Below are 27,839 nucleotides of genomic sequence, written 5' to 3' on the forward strand. Positions count from 1 at the left end.
ATTGTATTTCTACTTTTAAAAAGTTTACTGAGGAAATGCCATACTATTTTCCATAGTTGTTGCACAACTTACATTCCCACCAACATTGTGGAAGGGTTTCTTTTTCTCCACATCAGCATTTGTTACATGTTGACTTTTTGATGATTGCCATTTTGATCAGTGTGAGATGGTACCTCATTGTAGGTTTCTGTGTTTTGGCTTTTTTTTTTTTTTTTTTTTTTTTAATTTTATTGGAGAACAGTTGACTTACAAAGCTGTGTTAGTTGTTGTTAGTTTTAGGTGTACAGCAAAGTGAATCAGTTACATATACAGTCTTTTACAGATTCCTTTACAGATTCTTTTCCCAGATAGCTTATTACACAGCATTAAGTAGATTTCCCCATGCTATTCAGCAGATTTTGATTTGCATTAGAAAAAGGATCTTTGAAATTAAACATCCTGAGATGAAATCATCTTGGATTCTGGTGGGCCCTAAATCCAATTATAAGTATCCTTCTGAGACAGAAGAGGAGACTAGAACACAAAGGAGAAGACCACGTTAAGACTGAGGCAGTGAAAAAAGTGATGCAGTCATAAGCCACAAGCCAAGGAAACCTGGAGTCACCAAAATCTGGAAGAGCCAAAGGATCCCAGAAGGGTGTGTGGTGGCCCTGCTGCCACCTCCGCTTCACACTTCTGCCCTCTAGAACCCTGAGAGAATAAATTTCCCCAGTTTTAACCCCACCAAGTTTGTGGTCACTTGTTGCAGCAGCCACCGAACACCAACACAATCTCACCTTCCCAAACATTAGCCTACCAAGTCAACCAGCTACCTAACACAGTACCTGCCATGATTTAAGTCCTTAAATGAACTCTTTACCTCTAACAATTAAAAACTGGCTAAAGGCTACTTACTCTTCCTCACCCAGCTCCCAACATTCTTTATTCTTTTCATAACACTGCAATATTTCTGCCTGAGAGTAAGAAACAAATGGTGCTCAACACTAAAATATTTATGTAGTCAAGACAATAAGGCAGCAACCTCAAAGTATAAAAAGACGCATTGGTTAAAAAGATGGGATACAGCCATTTGAGAAAATAACAGGCGGTCCTAAAAAAAGAATGATAAGGGAGACACTTTACATAATGATACAGAATTATGTAAAAAAAATTTTTTTCAAGGCACAGAGCAATACATATAGAAGGTTCTAATTTCTTTTTAAATAGGGAAAAGAAAAATAGGTATATAAAATAACTGTACTCATACTTGCAAATGCTTAAAATATCTCTAGAAAGATCCACAGGAGTAAATTTGTAAACTCTTCTATTTCTTTTGAGTTTTGAACATCTAAATTATTTATTATTCAAAAAATAAATTCTAAATTTTAAAATAATAAAAGAAGACTATAATGAAAAAAACACACATTCTGAAGAGCACAGGAATTTTTCAAAGAGAAACTACTCCAGGTTAGCTCTTATTTTCATCTGAATTGTGTACAGTCACAATGTAGATGATGGAAATATCGTCCACAAAGAGCACACTGTTCAGTGGTTCTGACAGATCTTTCATGAAGCTTTCTAAGAATTTTAAATTAGGTTTCATCAAGTTAGCACCTCTCTTCATGTTTTGAATGCTATATATCTTGCCTATATATATAAATTAGATCGGTTTATTTCTTCTTTTATTTTCCGTCTGCTTGAAAAAGATTTATATCTATTATGACCAAAACTATACCAACAACCAGTGTCACCTCATGTCCATCTTTTGAATCACTAATTAGATAGTCCACCTTTTTTCCTGCAAATTAAAAACTGGCCTTATTTGCTTTCTGATAAGAACTGTGAGGTTTTCCTTTAGTGTTAGATAACTGAGTATTTTTATCTAAAATGACATATTCTGCCTTTCTACACCCAAGCACAGACTTCAAAAGTGAAATGCTGGTAGTAATTGCTTGTGGGAGACATTTCAAACTTCTAAATTTTAAACCAGATAACTAAATCAAAAACCTACCACTTTTACATTGCTTTTCAAAATGGAAATACTGTGACAAGTGCCAAGGAATACAAAAAGTTAAAATGGCACATCTTTGGGGAGGGGAAATTTTACACATTGTTTCCTTTACATAAATTTGAATATATTAATGGTGTGGGCTCTGTAAAATTCACGTGAATTTTAGGATAAACATGAAATTCCAGGAGTTTCCTGTTGTGGCTCAGTGGGTTAAGATCCTAATATAGTGTCCACGAGGATGCAGGTTTGATCCTGGCTTCATTCAATAGGCTAAGGATAAGGTGTTGCCACAAGCTGCAGTGCAGGTCACAGATATGGCTCAGATTCGGCATTGCCGTGGCTGTGGCATCGGCCAGCAGCTGCAGCTCCTAGTCTACCCCTAGCCTGGGGGAACTTCCACATGCCACAAATGTGGTTGTAAAAAAATTAAAAATATTAAAAAAAAAATTTCAAGACATTTAGTTACTTAACTCATATCTGACATCAGCTATACCTCAGCAGAGTGTTTCTGACGTCCTAACCTACCATCCACTGATTTTATTCTAGTTTAGTAAAAAAATGTATACAAATAATAAAATAGGGTTCTATTTTACAAAGTCCCTATTCTTTTTTTTGCCCCATAAATTTGCATTTAATTTGAATGCAGTTAAGATAATAGATCAACTAAAATGTTGTAGTATATTCCAAAATATTTCTGATTTTGGTTATGAGTTCTCACTAAATTTGAAATTTGACAGCACAATATATGTAATGTTCAGCAGATACTAAAGTAAGAAGAAAAAATAAAATAACCTTTTGCTGATTTGCTATAATGGACAAGTTTTCCTTGCTTACTACCTCAGTGTTCCTTTAAAGATGACACACTGAGTCTGGTGTTTTCATTCCACTGCCTTGTGAATAACCTACATAGGTTGCTATGTAGGGTACAGATGGTGACCAACCACCTTCATATCTTTATATGCAGAAATCTTTATATGCAGAAATCAAATTTAAAAAATCATTTCACACAGATAATGCAAGTAGGTTGCAGCTGCAACCTCTGTTTCTTTTAGCCAAGTTTTGTCAAACAAATTCCTCTAAGCAAACACCGCTGCTCCCTGCTGGCCTGCTTTCCCTGCTACTACTCTCCAGCTCTCTATATTTTAGTGCAATACTATATCTGAAATGGCATTTCTGTTGCAGTACCCCCAGCAGTGTACCCCTGTGTATAGTACTTGAAAGAGCAAACTATCAGAAAGACCTGGTATTTGCATTTACATTCACACAAATCTTAATGACAACTTGCAAAATTTCTACACAGCACATTCAGCTTATTCTAAAACAACTTTCAAGTTAACTCCCTACTTCCTCCATGTCTATTCCACGTTCTTGCCCACTGACTCTGCTTAACCATGTTTTTACATTTCTCCACACAGCTAGAGAGGAGAGAGGGGTAGGGTATGAACAGTCAAAGGAAGTTTCTAAGTATGTAATGACCAGAATAATGCCACAAGTGCTATATCAAATAAATTGTATCTGACTGGATTTTTAAATCAGTCATTACTGCAGCACTGTTTTTATAAGCCAATTACACACATCTTATTGCCTTCTTAATTCATATTCAGAGGACTCAAGAGAAATAATGTCTTTCTTATTACTGTTGCCTATTGGTTCATTAAAAATCCATATTTCATAAAATGAAGCTCGTTATCTCACCTGAGAGATGGAAGACTAAAAAAGCTTCTGAGGAATAAAACTATACCACAAAATGCTAACCATAAAAAGCTTGTAGAAGCATAAAGATTACCCAATAAAGTTGATATCTGCAATTTGAAAATTTCAATACGTAATTTTATTTTACTGAGCCATATTGTACATTGGTCCTATACTAACGTCAGTGAGATGACTGAACACATCTATAGTATAATTTAAAAAAAGGAGTTCCCTTCTGGCTCAGTGAGTTAAGGATCCAGCGTTGCCACTGCTGTGGCTCTGGTTAATGCTGTGGTGCAGGTTTGATCCCTGGCCGGGGAACTTTTACATGCCATAGGTACAGCCAAAAAAAAAAATGCAGTTACAGAGTTTCAAAAATTTAGATCCTAAAAATGCTTTAATCTTTGCAGAAATTATGTCACTTTCTCATGTTAATAATACCTTTGAATACTGTTTTAAATAATACATTAATTCAAAATACATCTGCTTTTTAAAATTAAAAATGTAAAACAAGAGTTCCTGCTATGGTGCAACAGGATCAGCAACATCTTCAGAGCGCTGTGTCGCAGGTTCAACCCCCAGCGGGACATAGTGGGTTAAGGATCCAGCATAGCCTCAGCTGCGGCTTAGGTCGTGACTGAGGCTTGGATCTGCTCCCTGGCCCGGGAACTCCATATGCCATGGGGTGGCCAAAAATGGAAAAAAAAAAAAGGAAAACAAATTGATTGGACTTCACGACAACTGGATGGATTTAAATTGACTAGACTTCATGACAACTAGTTAATACTGTCAAATACCTGTGGAAATTAGAAATAATATATCATGACTATCAAAATACAAAAACATAGGCAAGCACAGCAGTCCATGCTTATAAAATTATGATATAGTATTACCCACCATTTGTTATGTACCAACAATTATCTTATTTAATTCGTACATCAACCTTGTAGAGGTAATTTTATACTCATTAGAAAAACAGACTCAAGGAGTTCCCGTCGTGGCGCAGCGGTTAACAAATCCGACTAGGAACCATGAGGTTGCGGGTTCGGTCCCTGCCCTTGCTCAGTGGGTTAACGATCCGACGTTGCCGTGAGCTGTGGTGTAGGTTGCAGACGCGGCTCAGATCCTGCGTTGCTGTGGCTCTGGCGTAGGCTGGTGGCTACAGCTCCGATTAGACCCCTAGCCTGGGAACCTCCATATGCCACGGGAGCGGCCCAAGAAATACCAAAAAGACAAAAAAAAAAAAAAAAATTGTATTTCTGAAAAGAATCATACAAGATTAGACACTGTTAACTAGTCAACTACTAAATGATTTGTAAGAATAAAAAATCTTGCCAGTCCTCAAATTTAGCATAAACAATGTCATCAGAAAGATAATTTACAGCTAGAGCGAAAGAAACTTCTAAAGAATACATTCTCTATACCACCAAGTACAATCTTACCACCAAGTTATAATCCTGTGGCTCCCTAGCTGTTCCTTTCTTAAACATTTCATATTTTCGTTTTGCCTGCTCCAGTACATAGAGATGAAAATAAATACTGATGAAAATAGTAAATCTCGAGTTTAAAGAAATATAAATCCCCTTTTGTTTATAAATCATTCATCCATTAAACAAATCTTTACTGGCCATTCATTAAGTCCTAACTGGCGGGAATACCTGAGAAAACAAAATCCCTGCTCTCTTTAACTACATCCCAGTGGAGAAGAAAAACGTCTTGAGAAGATGCACTTGTTGGGTGGTGGTAAGTGCACTCAGGCTTTAAAGAGAAAAAAAGAAAAGAGCAGCTTGATGGCTAGTGTGTGCAAAAGAGTGAACAGAAGGGGCAGGAGAAAGGCTCCAGAAATAGATCCAGACCTCGTAGGGTTTTCCAAGTTGTGCTAAGAACCCCTGAAATAGGAATCTACTAAGAGGCTTTTGTGAAAGGGGAATATGGCCTTGCTAATATCAAAGAGGACTAATCCAGTGGCTATATAAAGAACACTCCTGAGCAGGACACAAAACAAACAAGGAGACCAGTTTAGGGCTGTTGCCTTGGTCCCGTCAAGGAGATAATGGTGATTTTATGCCAGAGTGGGAGCAATGGAGGAAGTGAGCAGTGCCCAAGTCAAGATTCATTTTGAGGGTAGGTAGGGGCAACAGTTTGCTGATACAGTGATTATGAACCAGAGAAAAGGAGAGTCGCATTTAATGCCAAGGTTTTTGATGACTCAAGGTAATTTTCAAGTTTCTCAATCACAGTTCTAATCCTAACTCTTCCCATATGCTTAGGTAAAATCAATTCCACCCTGAAGGTCCCATCTTAAAACAGTAATGGAATTTATCCATAGTCCCTTTGAGGACACAGAGCACTTTTATATTAAAGGATTCTTCCTTCCAACCTTTATACCCTTCTCAGGAATATCTCTAAACAATGGACCCAAGTAAATGGTACCTTTGGCCTTTCATGTCCATTCTTTCCCACCCTCTTCTCATTTCTCTTAACCCAGTAAGGGGAAAAAAAAAAAAAAATGTTGCACAGGGAGAAAGCACTGAGTGAGAAATCCAACAATGGTCATTCCTTAATCACTAACTTCCCAGGATGCTGGGTTTCCTAAGCATCTCCTGTTCCACCACCACCGTGTACCAACAAGTCACTAACAGATGCTCTCACACAGGCTTAAGGTCAAGGATATAAAGACAGATGAGGTTTAATACAACCAACTTCCTTCTTAGAGAACTCATTTTAAACATGCACACACATCTCTAACAAACACAGGTAAGATTTTTCAAGAGTGCAATAAAATGTTTTCTCCATAAAAGCCTTAGCGTATCATACACCTTGTTAAATAGCACAGACTAACTACTATTTCCTGTGGTTTTTTCTACCTCTAGCTTTTGCCATTTTCCAAGATTATATTCATCTGTAGCAAATATTTTTGGTGAGCATTTGCTCTGTATTAAGAGCACCCCACTGCATAATGTTATTTACTCATTCCAACAGCTCTGTTAAGTACTATCGCTATGGGCATTTTGCAAATGAGTTAACTTGGGACTGATCAGGTTACCAAGAGGGACAAAGCCAGGAAGTATCCCAGGATGAAAGACTCCAGAATTCTCTCTCCTACCATGACACCACCTCTTAGTCCACACAGGATACCCTTCCTAAAATACAAATTGAGGAGTTCCTGTTGTGGTGCAGCAGAAACGAACCCAACTAGGATCCATGAGGATTCGGGTTCAATCCCTGGCCTTGCTCAGCAGGTTAAGGATCCGGCGTTGCTCTGAGCTGTTGGTGTAGGTCACAGACACAGCTTGGATCCTGCATGGCTGTGGCTGTGGTTGTGGTATAGACCGGCAGCTGTAGCTCTGATTTGATCCCTCTCCTGAGAACTTCCATATGTCACAGGTGCAGCCCTAAAAAGCAAAAAATAAAAATAAAATACAAATTGGATACTATCAGTAGTACCTGCTCAAATAAAATATCTCCAGGTGTTTTTAAACACCTACAAAATCGAATCCAAACTCCTCAGCACATTAGCCTTAACATCATCTCCAATTAATCCTCCTCATTCCCCACACTACTGTCAACATATACCACTGGCCATTTTCCAAATGCATTATATACTCTCCCACCTGTGTCTTCTCACATTAATCCATCAAACCAGCCTCAACCTGTTGAAAACAAACCATTTCTCTAAAATCCAGCTCAAATGCACTCTTCAGGAAATGTTTTTCCCAAAAGCTTACAAGACATCCACAGCAATTAAAAAAAAAAATTATAGTTTTTCAGGCAACTAACATTTTTACCTTGTTCATACAATTTCTTCTCTCACTTCTCAGACTATAAATTGCAAGGAAGGATCTGTTTTTGTTTTTGTTTTTGCAATCTTCATTTCCTCCATATCACCTGTACATAAAACATTTGTAGAATTAATTCTGGGCATAAAACTTAAGTGTTTAAAGACGTGGGTCTCATGTGCCAATTATACTTGTTGAGATTCCTATCTTAAAATTTGACTTTTAGATAACCAAACCCCAATCAAATGCTTAAGTTAGATAATTCCTAAAGCTCTAAGCACATTCCCCGCATTTACAGCTAACAACAGCTATTCAACAAGATCAAACTCTTCCCTACGCAGAAGGAAACATATATAATAGCATCATACAGGGTGAAGTAATTGGACACCATTAAGTTCGTGAAATATTTCTTTACAGATTCTAGTTTTACATTTTCTATTTTTCCAAATATGAATAATACATTCTTGAAAATACATCCCTGCAATACAGTTTAAAGATAACAACAACAACAATGGTAGTCTAAATTTATAATATTAATAATCCAAACTAACCTTGAAATGCCACATAAATTCACTAAGTGCTATCAGTAGTAACTTTTTTTAATGCTATGACGGAAAAGTTTTCCTCAGTATAATTTAAATGCCTGCCCTAAAGAGCAGCAAAGAATGTGCAGTCATCTTTAACCTACTACAATCACAGCTCTTCTTAGAACCCTGAGGCCAACTAATTCCATCATGTATCACATTCCTGTCAACCTCCCTTGATCTCTGCCCCCAAAGGCAAGCTCTTGCAACATACCTGCCTGACCCCAAGAGTGAGTACCGCCTCCCAGCCCTACTTAGGACTAGCATTATAGTAACTTAGTATCACAAACAAACAACTGAAGGATCTGGACTGTGACAGTCAGCCATGGAATGAAACAAAATACACTGTTCAATAAATAGTAGGTTTCATGGAGTCCCCGTTGTGGTGCAGTGGTTAACGAATCCAACTAGGAACCATGAGGTTGCGGGTTCGATCCCTGGCCTCATTCAGTGGGTTAACGATCCAGTGTCACCGTGAACCGTCGTGTAGGTTGCAGACACGGCTCAGATCCTGTGTTGCTGTGGCTCTGTCATAGGCCAGTGACTACAGCTCCCATTGGATGCCTAGCCTGGGAACCTCCATATGCCAGGGGAGCGACCCAAGAAGTGGCAAAAAGACAAAAAAAAAAAAATAATAATAATAATAATAATAAATAAATAGTACATTTCAAAAATTATTTCTAACTGCCTACAAATATGTATAAAAGAAATCTAGGATGATCTCCCTGTATATAATGACAGTTGCTTTTGGATGGTAAGATTTTGCATATACCCTCTATACCACCACATTTTTTATAATGGACATATATAATTTTAAGGAATAAAGTGACTGTTTTAAAAGGAAAAGTATTCAACTCTGTACCCACCCCTACTAACAGCACGCACGCACACACACTCTCCTATGACAGCTTCGCTCACGTCAGGCATCATCTACCACTTCTATAGATACAATTACAAGTCTATATTCTTTTTTTTTTTTTTTTGTCTTTTGAGGGCCGCACCTGCGGCATGTGGAGGTTCCCAGGCTAGGGGTTGAATTGCGATGTAGCTGCGGGCCTACACCACAAGCCACAGCAACGCAGGATCCAAGCAGCGTCTGTGACCTACACCAGAGCTCACAGCAATGCCAGATCCCCAACCAACTGAGTGAGGCCAGGGATTGAACGCATGTCCTCATGGATGCTAGTCGGGTTTGTTAGCCACTGAGCCACGACAGGAACTCCACAAATCTATATTGTTAACATGCCTGGCCACCCCTAGTCCCGACTCCCCAAGTCCCAATTCCCCACTGATAACTGCCTCCTAAAGAGAATTAATTTAATTTTCCATTGGCAACTTGAAATAAATCAAATATAAAATATCCCACTAGCTTACCCTCTTTGTTTTCCAATGTGCATTAGGAATAAGAAGTGTACCAAGTCCCCAAGTTCTTCAGGTTTAAAACTGAAAAGCTGTCTTTAACTTGTACCTCTCCCTCATTCCGTACACAAAATTACCAGCCTGACATGTCACCTCTATAATGCATTTGACTTCTAATCTACCTTTCGTTCCTACAAACACTACGCTAGTTTCAGTCTCCATTAACCTATGTTCTGAAATACCATTAACATAGATCAAGTAAATATGATAAAGTTTACTATCCTCAATACAAAGCATAAAACATGGCGCATGAGTGAGCAACAAATGTTTTTTGATGAATGAATAAATGAAAAAACTAGCCTTCCCACTTTCCCATCTCTTCTACCTCTAGCAAACCATTTTGCAATTATTCAATCTTCCTAAAACCATGCTCTAATCAGGTTACAAAAGCCATCACTTACCAGTCTCATGTAAAAAAAATAAAAACTCTTCAGCTTGGCTTTCAAACCATTCCATCATGGGTACTCCTTCCCATCTCCTCAGCCTTATCTCCCATAACTCTACTTCGCTTCATCTATGCTTTATTTTCCTGCTCCTGTGTCTTTGCTGCTGTGCCTCATGAAATACCCTCTCTCATTGTTTTACTTCTAAAAATTCTATTTATCCTTCAAAGCTTGATGAAAATGTCACCTCTCCACCTTTACAAATCCAAAGTAATCTGCAATCTTTCCTGTACTAGAGCTCTCACAGCATTTTGTAACTTCCTTGTGTCACTTAACACATAACTGATCTGTAATTAAAATTTATAAACCTATCTACCACCAAATGAATTTTACGTTCCCTATAAATAAGAACCACAATTTTTAATTACTTTTCTCCCATGCACCTAACATAATGCCCAGGACAATTACATAAAAGTCTCCAGGAGCGAGCTTCCTGGTGGCCCAGTGGTTAGGATTTGGCACTTCCACTGCTGTAGTCCAGGTTCGATCCATGGTCTGGGAACTCCCACATCAAGCTGCTGCATGCCATGGCCAAAAACAAAGCCTCCAGAAAATGAGAGGCCTATGTGTCAATAATAATAAAACACAATAGCGGTGGCAGCCAAATTTGAGTGCTTTATATATGCCAGATACTACGCTAATATAATTTCATAAAGGTACTATTATCTCCATTCTGTAGCTAAGAAAATTGAGGCAGAGGCATAATTAATTTACTCAAGGTTTAACTCTATATAATTCAACTGAATAAATAATTCTACAATTAACATCTTTCTAAACATAGCTGGTTCCTTATTTTGGACTACTTTATTAGACTCTAAATATTATAATACTGAGTCAAATAATATAGACATTTTGATAGTTCCCATACTTTTAAAATATTTTCTAAAAGGATTAGCCATTTTATAAACCACTATTAATGGATGAGGATAACAGTTACTGCTTCCTTGTCAGCCTAGTATATCACCACTACTTTACCATTCTCACAGTTCAAGCAGGCAAAGGATGATACACATTAATTCTGATTTCAAATAATAGTACTCTAAAGGCTTAAGACCAGTGTTTCGGAGTAGTTACTGCTACTGTCATAAATGTTTTAAGAGATAGTATGCTTGAATAATTTACTGGGAGTCATTTCACAGTATTTACATAAATAAAATGAAATCAAGCTCTTAATCTACTTAAATATTCACTAAACCTTTGACAATATTCCATGAATTCATTTACTCAACAAACCTTTATTGACAGCCCACCAAGATCAGGTACTATATTGGTCTCAGGTCATAAATCGATAAATACAATCCCTGCCTTCAAAGGGATCACAGTTTTTTAAACGTCAAAGTCAACTCGAGCTTGGGTGAGTTGGTTCATGAGTCAGAAACTGATTTAAAGTCCGCTTTAGTACTGATTCCAGTTGGAAGTGTGTGTGTGTTATTGAAGTATAGCTGATTTACAATATGTGTTAGTCTCAGGTGTACAGCACAGTGATTCAGTCATAGATACATATGCATATAGGTATACAGATAGATACAGATAGCCTTTTTCAGAATCTTTTCCCTTCTAGGTTATTACAAAATATTGAATATATGGAACTATTTATATTTCACACAGAGAAACACCCAAATGTGAAAGAACTAATGAAGGGTCAAAGAAATTCAACTAAGGCATAATCAAATAAAAGGAATCCAAAAAAGAATGTCTACAGTTAGAAAAGGTAATGAATGGTTGGGGAGTTCCCATCATGGCACAGCGGAAATGAATCCGGCTAGGAACCACGAGGTTGCGGGTTCAATCCCTGGCCTTGCTCAGTGGGTTAAGGATCTGGTGTTGCCATGAGCTGTGGTGTAGGTCACAGATGCGGCTCGGATTTAGCGTTGCTGTGGCTGTGGTGTAGGCCAGCAGCTGTAGCTCCGACTGGACCCCTAGCCTGGGAAACTCCATATGCTGGGGGTACAGCCCTACAAAGACAAAAGACAAAAAAATAAAAAAGAAAAGGTAATGGTTGGGAAAAAACAATCTATAAAAGCATAAATAATACACAGATTTGAACTCATTAAATCCAAAACCATCAAACTGGTAGGATCCTTTGATGATGAATAAGATAAATAAGAAAAAGGCATAAGTTCTACTTTCTATAGCATGAAATAAAATTATAAAAACCAATGCCTCAAAACGCAATAAACAGAGGTATAAAATAAACCCAAAAGGTACTGGGAAAAAAAAAATGAGACAAAACTACAAATCACTGCTCAAAGAAACAGGGCAAAACTTAACCTTTAAGGAACTACTGGAGATGAAAATCACACTGTCCCATAACAGCAGAACTATTTTTAAATGTAGGTCACTAGTGGCAATCAAATACTGAGATTAAACTCTTGGTCTGAGCCATTCTAGTAATTTCTAAATCAACCCTCTGTCTCTGTAAGCATTTCAAACTAATGCTCAGAGTGATCAATCATAACACGGGATGGGATTTAAAGAATCTCATCCTTCAGCCTGTTCTCCTCTCAGGTTCATGTCTACCACTGACAATGCTACTAAAATGGGTCTTTTAAGAGAAGAGTCACATCATAACAGCAATGCTTCAGTTTGAAACTTGGTGACTGCCTTTATTTTCAGCTCAAAGGAAGCATTTCCCCCTGGCAGTGCCCCTCTTTTTTTCCTCAATCAGGTCCACCTTCCACACACTACTGTAAACACACTGATATGCTACGTACCAATCATTCCCTATGGGCCCAGCGGTGTTTTGCATTCAGCAAATGGTTTATGTATATTAAAAAGATTAAAAATAGCAATAAAGTACTTTTTCCACAATCCTCTGAAGTGAGTAGAAAATTATCACACTCCCACGTAAACAACCCATGGTTAAAGACCAAGGGTGTTTGTACACTAACAACGTAAACGATGTGCAGACCTAATTCCATTCATCATTCAAAGCTGGATATGAGGCAAGCTGCCAGCAGTAAAATTTTTAACTGATTAAGTTCATTCATTGGTTTATCTTCTCAAGCATTCAAGACTTCAAAGTAACCTGTAAGATTTGCTCAAGGATTTTAAAGCGACCTCATAAACAACAGACATCAAAAGAGGAGTAAAATACAACTATTTTGACAATATTTCCTCCAGAAGAAAGATGCACCAAATTTTATTAACATGCCTTCAAAGAAGTTTATCTTTAAAAAAATCAATTCATTTCATCTTCCAATTGTACATTAAAGGAAGAAAAAGACTTTCTTTTACAATAAATAAAAGGTATGATCAGCAAGTTTCCATCCATCTTGTGAAGGTCATTTTTAACACACGAAAACACTGCGAAGTTTGTAATATAAGCACAGCCTTTGCATTTTAGTAAAAAGGCTTTCTGAAAGATAAAAGCTGCTGCAGCAACATAACAGGGAAAGACTCACAAGTTTTCAAATTAGTACCTACTAATAACTTAGCAGAAAACTCGAAGTATTTGTGGGAGGGGAATGCAAAGGACTGGTTCCTCTACAGCTCCCTCAAATTAAATTGACAATGGAAATTTTCTTTTTAATCACTTATTCTATCTTCACTTTAAATTATCCCTAAATTTAATAAAAGGCAAATGAAAAAAAAAATAGACATCTTCCCTCAAAATTATTTACTTCCAATATGATCAAGTCACAGAATCCAACTGAAAGAAAACTCTGAAAGCTTATCTCAGGCAGCTTATCTAACCATCAATTTTTTAAATTTACCTCTAGACATTCTTCTTTCTAGAGTCTGTGTAAGCCTAACATTCCACAGTATCCACCTGACAGTTATTTTACAAGACAAATGACTTCTTAGGATGAGATCCAACATGTTTTTACTTCTGTCTCAGCTGTCATTATTTTGATTATAGTATTATTTGCAATTTTTAAATTTACCCCTAACCAAAATCTAACTGAAAATGATTCTACCATGTTCCACCAACACCTCAACAACTCCTGTACAAACCAACTTTCTAAGTAGTGCCATACATGAAGTCATTGCTAGCATCCTCTTATGTAGGCCAATCAAAACATTTTCCTGCCTTTCCATCATTTCTTTTGTTGGGCTGCTGTTGTTTGCACCGTCAACCAAAGAAAAACACACGACCTAAAAGTTGCAGGTTGTTTTATTCAGGGACCTTACTGAGGACCATAACCTGATCAACAGACAGCCTCTCATATAGCTCTGAGAAACTGCTCACAAGAGGTAAGAGAAGAGCCAGGTATATAGTTTTGGCTGGGACAATAAAAACCATGTAGTGAAACATCCAAGGATTACTACTGGAGTTCCCACCATGACACGACAGGATCGGCTGCACCTTGGGAGCACTGGCACACAGGTTCAATCCCTGGCCCAGCACAGTGGGTTAAGGATCCGGCATTGCCGCACCTGCGGCATCGGCTGCAACTACAGCTTGGAAACTCCATATGCCAAGGGGCAGCCAAAAAAAAAAAAAAAAAAAGAAAAAAAAGAAAAGATTACTGCTAATCACACAAAAACAGACGTCTCAAAAGTTGATGATTTTAGTGCTTTTCTTTGTAATGGAAGGTGCCAGAGTCTGGGCTCATAGAAATAATTTCTTAATCCTGTTTTTCTCCATCTGGAATTGCCCTTGGAGCACATCATCAGGGAGGCTGCAGAGGCTTATGGAGGCAACATTCGCTGTTTACTGGAATGGCAGGCAACATTTTTTGGTCCACAATACTCAACAGATTAAATAAGATGCAAAATATAAACCCGATAGCACAGTGCCTAGATTATAAATCTTCAAAAATACTACTATTCCTCGTTTCTCCACACACCTCCAAAAACCTGGCTGAATCTTCCCTCTCCTCTTCTTGTGCCTCACTCCCCCCAGCAATATGCTGATGACTCAGGCTCTAGTCAACTATGACCCCAAGGTCTCTTCTGCTCTATCTATGCTTATACACACCCTCATGGACTGCTTTACTGTGTGCCTACTGCATACCAGCTGCTGTGCAAGACACAGTCTATACTGGATAAAGCTGACATGGTTTCTGCTGTCCTGGAGTTTGGAGTCCACTTTCTCTGTCAGTTCCTTAGCAGCTCTGACAACAAATGATGTGGAGGACAGTACACTGAGTTAGGTAAGGAAATTAATAGGACTCTATTAAGATAAGGGACAGAGTCAGGAGTTCCCACTGTGACTCAGAGGGTTACAAACCAGACTAATATCCATGAGGTTGCAGATTTGATCCCTGGCCTCACTCAGTGGGTTAAGGGTCCAGCGTTGCTGTGAGCTGTGGTGTAGGCTGCAGACACAGCTCAGATCTGGTGGTGTGGCTGTGGCGTAGGTCGGCAGCTACAGCTCCAGTTAAACCCCTAGCCTGGGAACTCCCCTATGCCACGGGTGCAGCCCTGAAAAGAAAAAAAAAGGGGGCATGGGACAGAGTCAAACAAGAGAATCATTCTAAAAATCATTAAATATAGCACAAAATTCCCTAGGTAACCTATAATGAGTCAAACAACTGCAAGGTTAAAGACGCTCTTGAGAGACAAAAAAAATCACTGACCACTGATTGACTGACAAGGTAAAGAAGATATGGGTATGAAAGGACAGTATATTCCAGCAGATTTTTTTAGGGTTTTTTTTTTAGAAAAGAAATCACATAGAATAAAGGAAAATACATACATCAGAGTGGAAATGAATTCAGAGGGCTCGATTCTAAAGGATCTCACATGTGTATAAAAAGCACTGAACTGGCATTCATACTGAAATTTTTATTACTAGTCGATACTCAAGAAAAGCAGTGCTCATGCCAAGCCATGACTGTAGACTCCTAGCTGAGACCTGCTGACTCAGAGTCACACGAGCAGAGTGGTTTCCCAAAGTACACTCATTTTCTACCACATGAAAATCTATCCCAAACTGGTTTTCAATATGTGGCATTCTTGAAGGGTTGCAATTCAAGAGAAAGACTCTAAGAAGAAACACAGCCACAGATGATATCAAATGTATTCCTTTGAGAACTATGACTAAATAAGGAAACAAAGGAAAGAAGAGAAGCAATTATCTACCCAAACCTCTTAGCCCTTTAAAAAAAAAAAAGTTATTTCCTTTTTTTTTTGTACTGAAGTATAGTTATTTTATTAGTTTCAGGTATAGAGTATCATGATTCAATATTTGACAGATTATATTCCACCTAGAGTTGTAAAATAACGGCTATACTCCTTGTACTGTACAATAGATCCTTGCTGGTCATCTACTTCACACAGAGTAATCCGTACCTCTTAATCCCCTATCCCTCCCGTTCCCTCTCCCCACTGGTAACCACTACCTTGTTTTCTGCATCTGAGTCTCTTTCTGTTTTTTGGGTTTTTTGTTTGTTTGTTTCCTGTCTTTTTGCCACTTCTTGGGCCACTCCCACGGCATATGGAGGTTCCCAGGCTAGGCGTCTAATCAGAGCTGTGACCACCAGCCTACACCAAAGCCACAGCAATTCGGGATCCGAGCCGCTTCTGTGACCCGCACCACAGCTCACGGAAACGCTGGATCCTTAACCCACTGAGCAAGGCCAGGGATCGAACCCGAAACCTCATGGTTCCTGGTCAGATTCATTAACCACTGAGCCACGACGGGAACTCCACTTTCTGTTTTGTTATATACCTTTGTTTTCTTTTTCAGATTTCACATATAAGTGGTAACATATAGTATGTGTCTTTCTCTGTCTGATATATTTCACTGAGTGTAATATTCTCTAGGTCCATCCCGGTTGTTGCAAACAGCATCATTTCATTCTTTTTTATGGCTGGGTAGTATTCCATGGCATATATATAGGCTGTATATATCCACTGCATACAGTACAGCTTCTCTTTGTCCATTCATTTGGGGGGTTTTTTTGTTGTTGTTTTTTATGGCCACACCCATGGCATATGGAAGTTCCTAGGCCAGGAACTGAATCCAAGTCATAGCTGTGACCCATGCCACAGCTGCAGCAATGCCCGATCTTTTTAACCAACTGTGCCGGGCCAGGGGTCGAATCTGAATCTCCACAGCAACCCAAGTGGCTACAGCTGGACTCTTAACCCACTGCACCACAGCAGAAACTCGCCATTCACCTATTGATGGACACTTGGGTTGCTTCTATATCTCGGCTATTAAACAGAACGCTGTTATGAACACGGGGGTGCATATATCTTTTTGAATTAGTGTCTGTAAAAACTATTTCTTGGGGTTTCTGCTGTGGCTGAGTGGGTTAAGAAACCAACATAATACCCGTGAGGATGAGGTTTTAATCCCTCACCTCGATCAGTGGGTTAAGGATCCGGCATTGTTAAAAGCTGCAAGAGTAGGTTGCAAATGCAGCTGGGATCTGGTGTTGCTGTGGCTGTGGCGTAGGCCTGCAACTGCAGCTCCAAATTGACCCCTAGTTCAGGAACATCCATATGCCACAAGTGCAGCCATAAAAGAAGAAAAAAAAATTGTTTCCTTTTATGAAGACATCAGATGCAGCAATACCAGAGACAGCAATGTTGGTGCTTCAGAAGTCCAGTGTATCTAGGATGAGATCCTACTTTGCCACTGCACTGGCCCATCTCAATTAATCTTCCTCTTTAAGTCTGTGCCACTTCCTTGGCAAAACAGGGGAAAGCAAATACGTTTTCTATTGTACATCTAACAAGCATGTAAGAAGAATACAACTGTTAAATCCTTTGAGAATTTTATGTCGGTGCCTATTTTGCCTAACTAGCTTATGTCACTGAAATATAACCTCTGAAATTAATGAAGGCATCTCATTTTACATGTTGATTTACTAATATGAGATTTATTATTCTCAAGTCCTGACTACTTTTATTTCTTGATATTGACAGCCATGATGAATTAAAAGCAGCAAATTATCTACAACACAGCTTCAAAAAACTATTCTGATTGAACCTGTGGAGAATGTTTTAAGCTCTACTTAGGACACAATGTTATTGCTGACTAACAACACTGAGGATTTATAGCTGCCTCTTCCTATCAACAGAAGTGAAATACCTCACCTCTTTGTTTTGCTCTAATGAATATTCTCACTTTCTATCCTGTAGCAGAATTAGTTCTGAAACTACCACGCCACAAGTGTTCAACTGTCTAAGTATTTAATTGTGTTTTTCTTATTAGTTTTATGGTATTTTCTATCTGTTTGGAAGAGTTTATTATAATAGTCATTAATGAGAAAAACAAGAAGGAAGGAAATTAATGTTTATTAAGCACCAAATGCATTACAGACATTATAAAAACTAGCCTACATATGTCATACCTAATTTAATCTTCAAAAGAATCCTATGCGAAAAGTAAAGCAGCTCCCCCTGCCCCCGCCCCAAGGTCACAAGGCTCTAGAATGGTAGAGCCAGTATCTGAATCCAAGCATTCTTTACTCCAGGCCACACTATTTTGTGATGTCAGCTTTTTTAAAAATCTTACTCCTTTTTCTTATTAGAAAATAATAACTGTTCATTCCTCAAATTCTGGCAAATACAGAAAAATACAAAGAAAATTAAGAACTACTTGAGGGAGTTCCCCTCGTGGCTCAGGGGAAAGGAATCTGACTAGTATCCAAGAGGACGCAGGTTCGATCCCTGGCCTTGCTCAGTGGGTTAAGGATCCAGCATTGCCATGAGCTGTGGTGTAGGTCACAGATGCGGCTTGGATCCCTCGTTGCTGTGGCTGTGGTGTAGGCTAGTGGCTCCAGCTCCAATTCAACCCCTAGCCCAGGAACCTTCATATGTTAGGGGTGTGGCCCTAAAATGACAAAACAAAAACAAAAAACAAACTATCTGAACTCCTCCCTTCCAGAGATAACCAGTGGTTATATTTTAGCAAAATTTTTTTCCTTGCAAAATAGAATCTTAAGTTTCAGAGCTTTTTTTCTCTTTTTTTCTTTTTTCTGCTACACCAGCGGCATGTAAGTTCCTTCACCAGGGATCAAATCCAAGCCCCAGCTGTGGCAACGCCAGATCCTTAACTTACTGTGCCAGGCCAGGGATCGAACCTGCGCTGCCTCAGAGACAATGCCAGGCCCTTAACCCACTGCATCACAGCGGGAACTCAAAAGTTTTTGTTTTGTTTCGTTTTACTTTAAATTACAAATTAATATATGAATATACTCTCATTGCTAAAATTCAGTTAGGAATTAAAGAGCACCTTTTCTTGTCTCCACTTCCAGTTACTATTAACAGTTTTACTGCACAGATTTTTTTTCTATGCCTATTTACACTTTCACACAAATATAAATATGGCTCATTTAGTGTATTTTCAAAAATATCTAACTTATCTGGGCATGTGTGTGTAATATTCCATACCTTGCTTTTTTGCATTTTATGTGGCTTAATGATCTTTCTAGGTCTATATATACAAGTCTGACTCATGCTTTTAACTGCTAGCTTTTTTTTGACAGAGTAGAGCTCAACTTCTTGCAGAGTTCTTCATGCCTTTTTAACTTTTATATCACGATATTCCCTTATTAAAGAGCCTTAAGAAATAAACCTTATAACGGTTATTCTTCTATATGGATACACCATAACTAATTTTTGTTGGACATAATAATTTACCAAATTTTTACCCATTAGATATTATACAGAATGAGTATCTTTGGTTAAATCTTTAAGATCCTCAGAGTGGAATTAGTAGGTCAAAAGTAACACTTCAGGCTCTTAATTACTAGGCTCTTAATACATATTCCTATGTTGTCCCCCAGAAAAAAAATCACACCATTTACCACACCCACAGCAATGTATGAATTCCATTAACAATATTTTTACCTTTTAAAGACTTACTTATTCAAAGAACAGATGTTTAAAAATTATACCAAATGCTAAAACCTGAATTTGGCTCAGAACCAGAAAATACCTTATAATTTAAACTAGCAAGTTGTGATTTCTTAGATATTGGTTAAGGGAAGTCTAAAACAGCAGACAAGAAAGTAAATTGATCCTATCTTGATGAGGCACCACTAAGTAACTCCAAAGGTGATAGTGATAAGATAATGAAGTTAACAGACACTGTTACTTTTATCTAGTTTATAGACTCTCGTTTTCTCAAGCATCTCTCCCTTAATGAAATATGACATATTCCAATAGCCCTGACTCTAGAACACAATGATGTTAAATGAAACATTTTTCCACCATTCTACATCACCAAATCCTGAAACAGTTTCACTAAGAAGAAGATAAACCTTTGAATACAAAAAACACATGGCAGAAAAAAGTACACTTTTAAAAATAAGTGGATGTATGAACACATACAAGTGTATTTATGAAAACATGGAAAATGATTCCTAATTAATTTATACCCAAACGCAACTATCTTTTAAAATTCTATCTGACAGCAACTTACTGAAGGAAACACATCAACAATATATGAATTACACATATTTATAACTACGATATTACTGAAGAAACAGAGCAAAAAATACGGAAGGTTAAAGAAAACAAGGGACGTTTATCTCAAACATGCCAGTGCAATTAAATTATATGCCTCATCCTCGTCTTATCACCACCACAGAAAAGGGAGATAATTTATAGTTTAGAACCAATTCTAAACTGACACTGACTTTACAGCTGCAGCATACTTTTATCTTCTCTAACACCTTACCATCACATACAGTAATTCAGCTTAACAGCTTTAGTCTCAGCTGTGGTCATGTCTAATCTTTGATTATAAATGGAGGAAAACGGACTCCACTAGAGTAGACGGTCACAAAACGGGTTAAGGAGCAACAACGGTCAGCTAATTAGCAGATGGTACCTGTGCTAGGTGTACTGTTTTCAGGATGCTGTCTACGCTAATACACTGCCTTCGATTGACAGTTCCAATGACAACTTCCTGTCCTCAAGAGGAAATTCCAACTCACCAAAGAGATTTGCTGAACTGAGCACGATACTGACCACCATTACGCATTAGTTATTCCTCTTAACCAAACACAGCAGAGTAAGTGAAATATTACGGAAAAGTAATAGGACAAAGGTGTTAGATATAAATGGCAGAACAGGTCTTCCAAATGCAACCATGTAAGATACCTGATTTTGCCAGCATGCCTGGAGGTAAATGACTGTTGGGTCTGAAAGAACTGCAGGGTGTTTCCTTGATGTAATGAGGCTGCTACAGGTTAAAGCATAAGAACTGTGTAAATGCTACTCCCTCTATGCAGCTTTAGCCTCTCTCTATGCTGAACCCTAAACCCAGAGAATACCACCTACGGGAGCTTCCTGAGCTCCCACGGAGGCACCTCGGGAAAATTATTCTGGCTCCAAAGTGAAGCAGAAATGAGCTGGAGGAAAATTTTTAGGCAGAGCAGTTAAGAGGCTCCTGCAACAACTGAAAGAGAATATCTATCAGAACCAGGATGCTAAGAGTGGAGATAGAGAGAGGGAGACAAACCAACCTGATGCTGGTGTAAAAGCTGTGAAAGCGGAACTACACAGATAAAAAAATAAGCCCAGGTGGGAGAGCCAGAGGGTAAGTTGAGAAGCCAGAGGGAGGATCTCTGAGGTTATTGGAGAGGGAAACAGAAGGACAACAAGCAAGGAAAAGGGCATCAAAGGACCTAGCTTTGAATAAGGTTGGTCCTAATCTTGCCCTCCCACCCCTGGGTGGCTAGCGAGTGGCCACCTACATTTTGTCAGATGGAGATCCATCCCTCTCCCTGTTCATGACCTCGATCTGCTTCTTAAACAGAACTTAGTGGCATATGGAGACGATCATATCTCCAAATAAGAACATATTCTGGAGTTACCGTCGTGGTTCAGCAGAGACGAATCTGACTAGTACCCATGAAGACGCAGTTTTGATCCCTGGCCTCACTCAGTAAGTTAAGGATTCAGCATTGCCGTGAGCCGAGGTGTAGGTTGCAGATGTGGCCTGGATCTGGTGTTGCTGTGGCTGTGGTGTAGGCCGGCAGCTAAAGCTCTAATTAGACCTAGGCTAGGAACCTCCATATCCGCAGGTGTGACCCTAAAAAGACAAAAAAACCCACAACATATTGTGTTACCAAACACGGCCACAGTTTATTGATGGCTAAGTATACCCATTTTCATTATTTCCCAATCCAATCAAAAAGAATGACAGAGCAGAGTTCCCATCATGGCTCAGTGGTTAATGAATCCGACTAGGAACCATGAAGTTGCGGGTTCAATCACTGGCCTTGCTCAGTGGGTTAACAATCTGGTGCTGCCGTGAGCTGTGGTGTGGGTCGCAGATACAGCTTGGATCCAGCATTGCTGTGGCTCTGGTGTAGGCTGGTAGCTATAGCTCCAATTAGACTTCTAGCCTGGGAACCTCCATATACCACGGGTGCAGCTCTAAAAAGACCAAAAAAAAAAGTGATAGACAAGGAAAAGTGACACATAAGGAACATGCAGTACTCCTTCACTCTGGCTTAACATCTTCAGACACAATATGCTCTGTATAGAGAGCGCAAAAGGTTAAATCTAGCTAAGTTACACATTTTTAACTAATTATACACTGAGGAAAAATAGTCCACAATATAAAATCTGATACTAACACATTGTACTGGAAACCATATATTTAACTGGAGCAGAAGGCCTGAATACTCACAGGGCAATCAAAAATTAGTCATAAAAACAGAACAGACTGACTGGTGGCTGCCAGGGTCTGGAGAGGTAGGGAAATGGGGAGATGTTAGGTAAAGGGTACAAACTTCCAGTTACCACAGTGAATAAGTTCTAGAGATCTAATTGTATAGCATGGTGACTCCAGTCAACAATACTGGACTATATTTAAAAGCCGCTATGAAAGCAGATCTTGGGCGTTCCCGTCATGCCTCAGTGGGTTTAGAACCAGAGTAGTGGAGCTCCCATTGTGGCTCAGCGATAACAAACCCAACTAGTACCTATAAGGACACAGGTTCAATCCCTGGCTTTGCTCTTAGGGTTAAAGGATCTGGCACTGCCATGATCTGCAGTGTAGGTCACAGATGCGTCTCAGATCTGGAGTTGCTGTGGCTGTGGCACAGGCCAGCAGCTGCAGCTCTGATTCAACCCCTAGCCCAGGAACTCCCATATGCTACAAGTGCAGCCCTAAAAAGAAGAAAAAATAATTAAATAAAAATAAAAAATAAAAGTTAAAAAAATTTTTTGGTCTTTTCGGTAGGGCCGAATCCACGGCATATGAAAGTTCCCAGGCTGGGGGTCAAATCAGAGCCTTAGCTGCCGGCCTACACCAAAGCCACAGCAAGCCCAGATCCAAGCCAAGTCTGCAACCTACATCATAGCTCACAGCAAGGCCAGATCTCCAACACACTGAGCAAGGCCAGGAATCAAACCCGCATCATCATAGGTATTAGTTGGGTGAGCCACAATGGGAACTCCAAAACTTTTTTTTAAAAAAGGAAGTAGCTCTTAAACAGTCTCACCATAACAAAAAAAAATTGTTAATTTTGAGAGGCGAAGGATGTATTATCTAACTTTATGTGGTAAACATTTTGTAATATATACGTGCACCAAATCATCACATTAAACTTGCATAATACTATATAACAATTATATCTCAATAAAGATGGGAAAAAATATTTGTTACCAGCAATTACACCAAGTTCTAACCCTGAGGTATATAACTCTAGTTGGAAAGTTCTATGATGGCAGGAAACACATCTGTTTCGCTCATCTTTGTATTCCCAGAGCTTATAAAGTATTTGAAAATCAATATGCACTCAATAAATACCTGTTCAAAAATGCTGTCACTGAGATCTTTAGGCAAAAATCTGTACTGGACCCATTAACAAAGGATAACTTCTGCCTACCATATGGTTGTAGAAGTGGTTTGCTGCCAGAAATCAGAGCAAATTTGGGTTGGTTAGTTATTTTAACTCATGCAGTTTATAATTATGCAATTTTTAACTGATCAAGTTCAATTACATTAAAATTACAAGTGAAATGGTATATTCTTTTTTTGTATTTAAAAGCAAACAGGTGGAGTTAGAGCCTTACGTACCTAACTCGCTTGCAGTTCCAATTTCTGGATCGAACATGAATCCTTGTAACTCACTATTTATCAGCTGAAAGGGGAATTAAAAACTCATGCAGCACCCATATATACAGATCCCTGATCATTTGGCCCCCTATTTTAAAAACTAGAAAAAAAAGGTTCCTCAAAGTTATTGTTGTAATTCATGTATTTTCAATTTCCCAAAGTAGTCTTGATTTTAAATACAACTGGCCCTGGCCCTTGAATAATGCAAGGGTTAATCCGCATATAATTTATAGTCGACCCTCCGCATCCACAGGTTCAACTAATCACAAACCATGTAGCACTGCAGTATTTGTCACTGAAAAATATCCACCTCTAAGTGGACCCACACAGTTCAAATTCACAGTTTAAGGGTCAACTGTAACATGTATGAGGACGTGTGTCCTATGGGAATTTGGAAGGCAGTCACTGACACCACTACTTCCCTTTCTCCTTCCTAGTCCCCAGCTCCCAAAGAAAATGAGTTATAAGTGATCAATCATAAAGAAAAATAACTATTATTTTACTTTTAAAACTTACGATTTTCCCCACCAGAATCATGACATGGAAAGGGAGAAGAAGGCAGGACATTAAGGAGAAATTTCTTCCAACTGACAATATCACATTGTGACCAACAAAGATCACTGCCTTTAAATGTCACACATAGATGATTCATTCTTCCAGATGGATTCGTCTTATTTTTATTTCACTATTCCTGTTTCATCTTTTTGAAGCAAACTAATCCCAAACACAGCATCTACAGAGTTGGCCATAATAAACAAAACAGCTGATTACTTACAAATGAGAAAATTAAGCATCAATGTGATTAAATATATACATTTGAACTAAACATTTGATTACTGCACACTGCAGTGATTTATGCTAAAAGTGAGCACTGATTTTAAATGTTATGAATTATATGTGCACCAAGAAATTATTTTCTGTTTACTCAATAAATCCAAAAATCCATTAAGAGGTTAGAGGTCCTAACTGGGTTCTCTTAATAGCTAAGTAGATTGGGCCAGTATTTCTGTCTGCTGGCTGAGGGATGTGCATAGCACAAGTCAGAAGGCACAGAGAATAAATATTAACTCCACATAACTAGTTGACAATCACCAGTTAGCTAAGGTCATCTTAAAGAAGAACAAAGATGGTACAGAACTTAACACTAATCGTTAAACAAAACCCATCATAAAGCTGTGATAATTAAGACAGTATGGTATTTGCACCACGTAGAAAAACTGACTGATGGAACAGAATAGAAACACGTCCAAAAACAAGCCACACATATTTGACTACCTGACTTAACAACAAATGTTAACACCACAGTGTAGCGGGGAAAGGATACTCTTTTTAACAAATGGTGCTGACTCAACTACATATTCATATGGAAAAAAAATATTTTGTGACCCCCCCCCACTTCCTACCTAGACAAACATCAATTCTAGATGGACAGCAGATCTAAATATGAGGTAAAACAAGAAAGCTTTTATAGAGGTAAACCTTGATCATCATCTCTGTGTCATGTGAGTAGGCAAAGATTTTTTTTTTTTTTTTTTTTTGTCTTTTTTGTTGTTGTTGTTGCTATTTCTTGGGTCGCTCCCACGGCATATGGAGGTTCCCAGGCTAGGGGTCTAATCGGAGCTGTAGCCACCAGCCTACGCCAGAGCCACAGCAACGCGGGATCCGAGCCGCGTCTGCAACCTACACCACAGCTCACGGCAACGCCGGATCGTTAACCCACTGAGCAAGGGCAGGGACCGAACCCGCAACCTCATGGTTCCTAGTCAGATTCGTTAACCACTGTGCCACAACGGGAACTCCGCAAAGATTTTTTTTTTTAACATTACCCCAAAGCACTCATCTGATAAACTGGATTATATAAAGATCCATTCCTCAAAAGACGAAAAGTGAAAGTAAATCACAGAATAGGAAAAGATATTTACACTACGAACATCTGACAAAGGATGGGTATCCAGAATACAAAAAGGACTCCCCAAACAGTAAAGAAAGACTCAATAGAACTCAATAGAAAAATGGGCAAAGGATGAACAGGCCACTTCACAAAATACACACACATCAGAATGACTGGTTTAAAACAATGACAGCATCAAGTACTGGTGAGAATGCAGAAGAGCTAAAACTCTCAAGCTCTGCTGATACCCTATGACCCAGCAATTCCATTCCAAAGCATATACGCATCAGAATACTTACATACGTTTACTGAAAGATATGCACTAGAATGTTCTTCGCAGCAGCATTCATAACAGTCAAAACTGGAAACATGCCAAATGCCCACCAACAGTTGATGAGCTAAATTCCACATAATGGAATGTTACACCGCATTGAAAATGAATGATCTGAAATTACATATAACAATACGGACAAATCCCACAGAGAAATGATGAGCAAAAGAAGATAGACATAAAAAAGTACATTTTCTATATAAAATACAAATACAGGCAAGAATTAATCTATGCTATTAGAAGTATGGATACTGATAATCCACAAGGACAATAGAGGAACTTGTTTGTTTCTTGATCAAGATGCTGGTTGCACAGATAGTCAGTTTGTGAAAAGTCATAAGCTGCACATGTATGATCTGTTTGCTTTCCCTGTATGTATATTACATCTGAATAATTTTTTTAAAGGAAATAATCTCCACAGTTAATCTTGACATAGAGGAAGATCAGTTCATCAGCCAAATTCCTAACTGTGCTATAACTACCTAAAATCCTCTCCATTCAGAAGGAGCTCTAATAGTTTCAATATAGATTATGCAGTCAGATAAAGCCCGAGACTTGAAATGAAAGAGAGGATGAAATGACAGTGGAAAATGCTAGGCTATTTATGAATATTTCTTTGCATTTCCTCAAACCTCCTTAGTAACCACTATCTATCCAGCTGGTAGAAATAATTCCAAAACTCTTGAGGTCTTCTGGATTTGAAGTTACCTAAAATCTTTCATTAAATTATAATCAGAAGATTCCAGAAGATTGCAGTGGGTTAAGAATCCAACTACAGCAGCTCAGGCTGCTACAGAGGCAGAGGTTCTATCCCCACCTAGTGCAGGCTATGAAGGATCTGGCAATGCCACAGCTGTCGCTCAGATGCAATCCCTGGCCTGGGAACTTCCTATGCCACAGATGTGGTCATAAAAATAAAAATGCAAAAAGAAGATTCCAGAGTTCGCGCTGTGGTTCTGTGGTAACGCACCCAACTAGCATCCATGAGGACGTGGTTCAATCCCTGGCCCCGTTCAGTGGGTTAAGGATCCAGTATTGCTGTGAGCTGCGGTGTAGGTCCCAATGTGCTGGCCTACACCACATTCCTATGGCTGTGGTGTAGGCCAGCAGCTACAGCTCCAATTAAACCCCGAGCCTGGAAAATTCCATATGCCATGGGTACAGCCCCAAAAAAAAGGAAGAAAAAAAAAAGATTCCAAATCTCCAGAAAGTCGATCAAAATGGGCATGTAAACTATTACATCAATTAGAAATAACATTCTGATGCATGTAACAGGAAGCCCAAATCATAGTGTCTTAAGGAAGATAGAGGTTTACTCTTCTCATCAAATGCAAGTTCAGAGAGAGGTACTTGCTGACACTAGTCTAGCAGCTCAAGAATATATGAGGTAAGATCTCTGTAAATCTCTTGGCTTTCCTCTAAAGGCCTCTAGAATACTGGTCCAGCTCTGGTCATCAGATCTAATTTCTATGCAGGACGAAAAAGATACAGGTAAAAGGGCTTTCAAAAAAAAAAAAAAACTTCATCCAGAAATTTTTGCCTACATCTCACTAACCAGGACGATGTTAAAAAGGTACTTGACTGGACAAGAGGCTGAGAAATGTAAGTGTTCTTCACTAGGCATGCTTCTGCTTCTAACAAAACTTAAGTTCTATCAGAAAGGAAACAAGGGGAAATGGCTATCAGGCAATTAGGAATCTCCACCACAGCTATGACGACTACTTGATGT

The 27,839-nt window shown here is 38.7% G+C and overlaps 1 protein-coding gene across 8 annotated transcripts in view; it reads right to left on the reverse strand.

Annotated features, from left to right (window-relative positions):
* The window catches only part of ARHGAP32 (Rho GTPase activating protein 32), a 274,553-nt gene that overhangs the window by 221,827 nt on the left and 24,887 nt on the right, over positions 1 to 27,839 (reverse strand). For 3 of the 8 annotated variants that reach the window (XM_084976601.1, XM_084976600.1, XM_084976596.1), the window contains exon 2: positions 7,471 to 7,570. The exons of 4 other annotated variants lie outside the window; for them this stretch is intronic. The gene's annotated coding sequence lies outside the window, so the exon portion shown is untranslated. Of the gene's footprint in view, positions 1 to 7,470; positions 7,572 to 27,839 lie in introns of those variants that run through there. One more of the 8 variants, XM_021063130.2, reaches the window with a different exon arrangement.

The sequence above is a fragment of the Sus scrofa genome, chromosome 9 (assembly GCF_054392235.1).
Source record: "Sus scrofa isolate SSC_HxYL_T2T_F1_AM1 chromosome 9, Sscrofa_HxYL_maternal_Yorkshire_Landrace_v2.0, whole genome shotgun sequence".
Taxonomy (NCBI): domain Eukaryota; kingdom Metazoa; phylum Chordata; class Mammalia; order Artiodactyla; family Suidae; genus Sus; species Sus scrofa.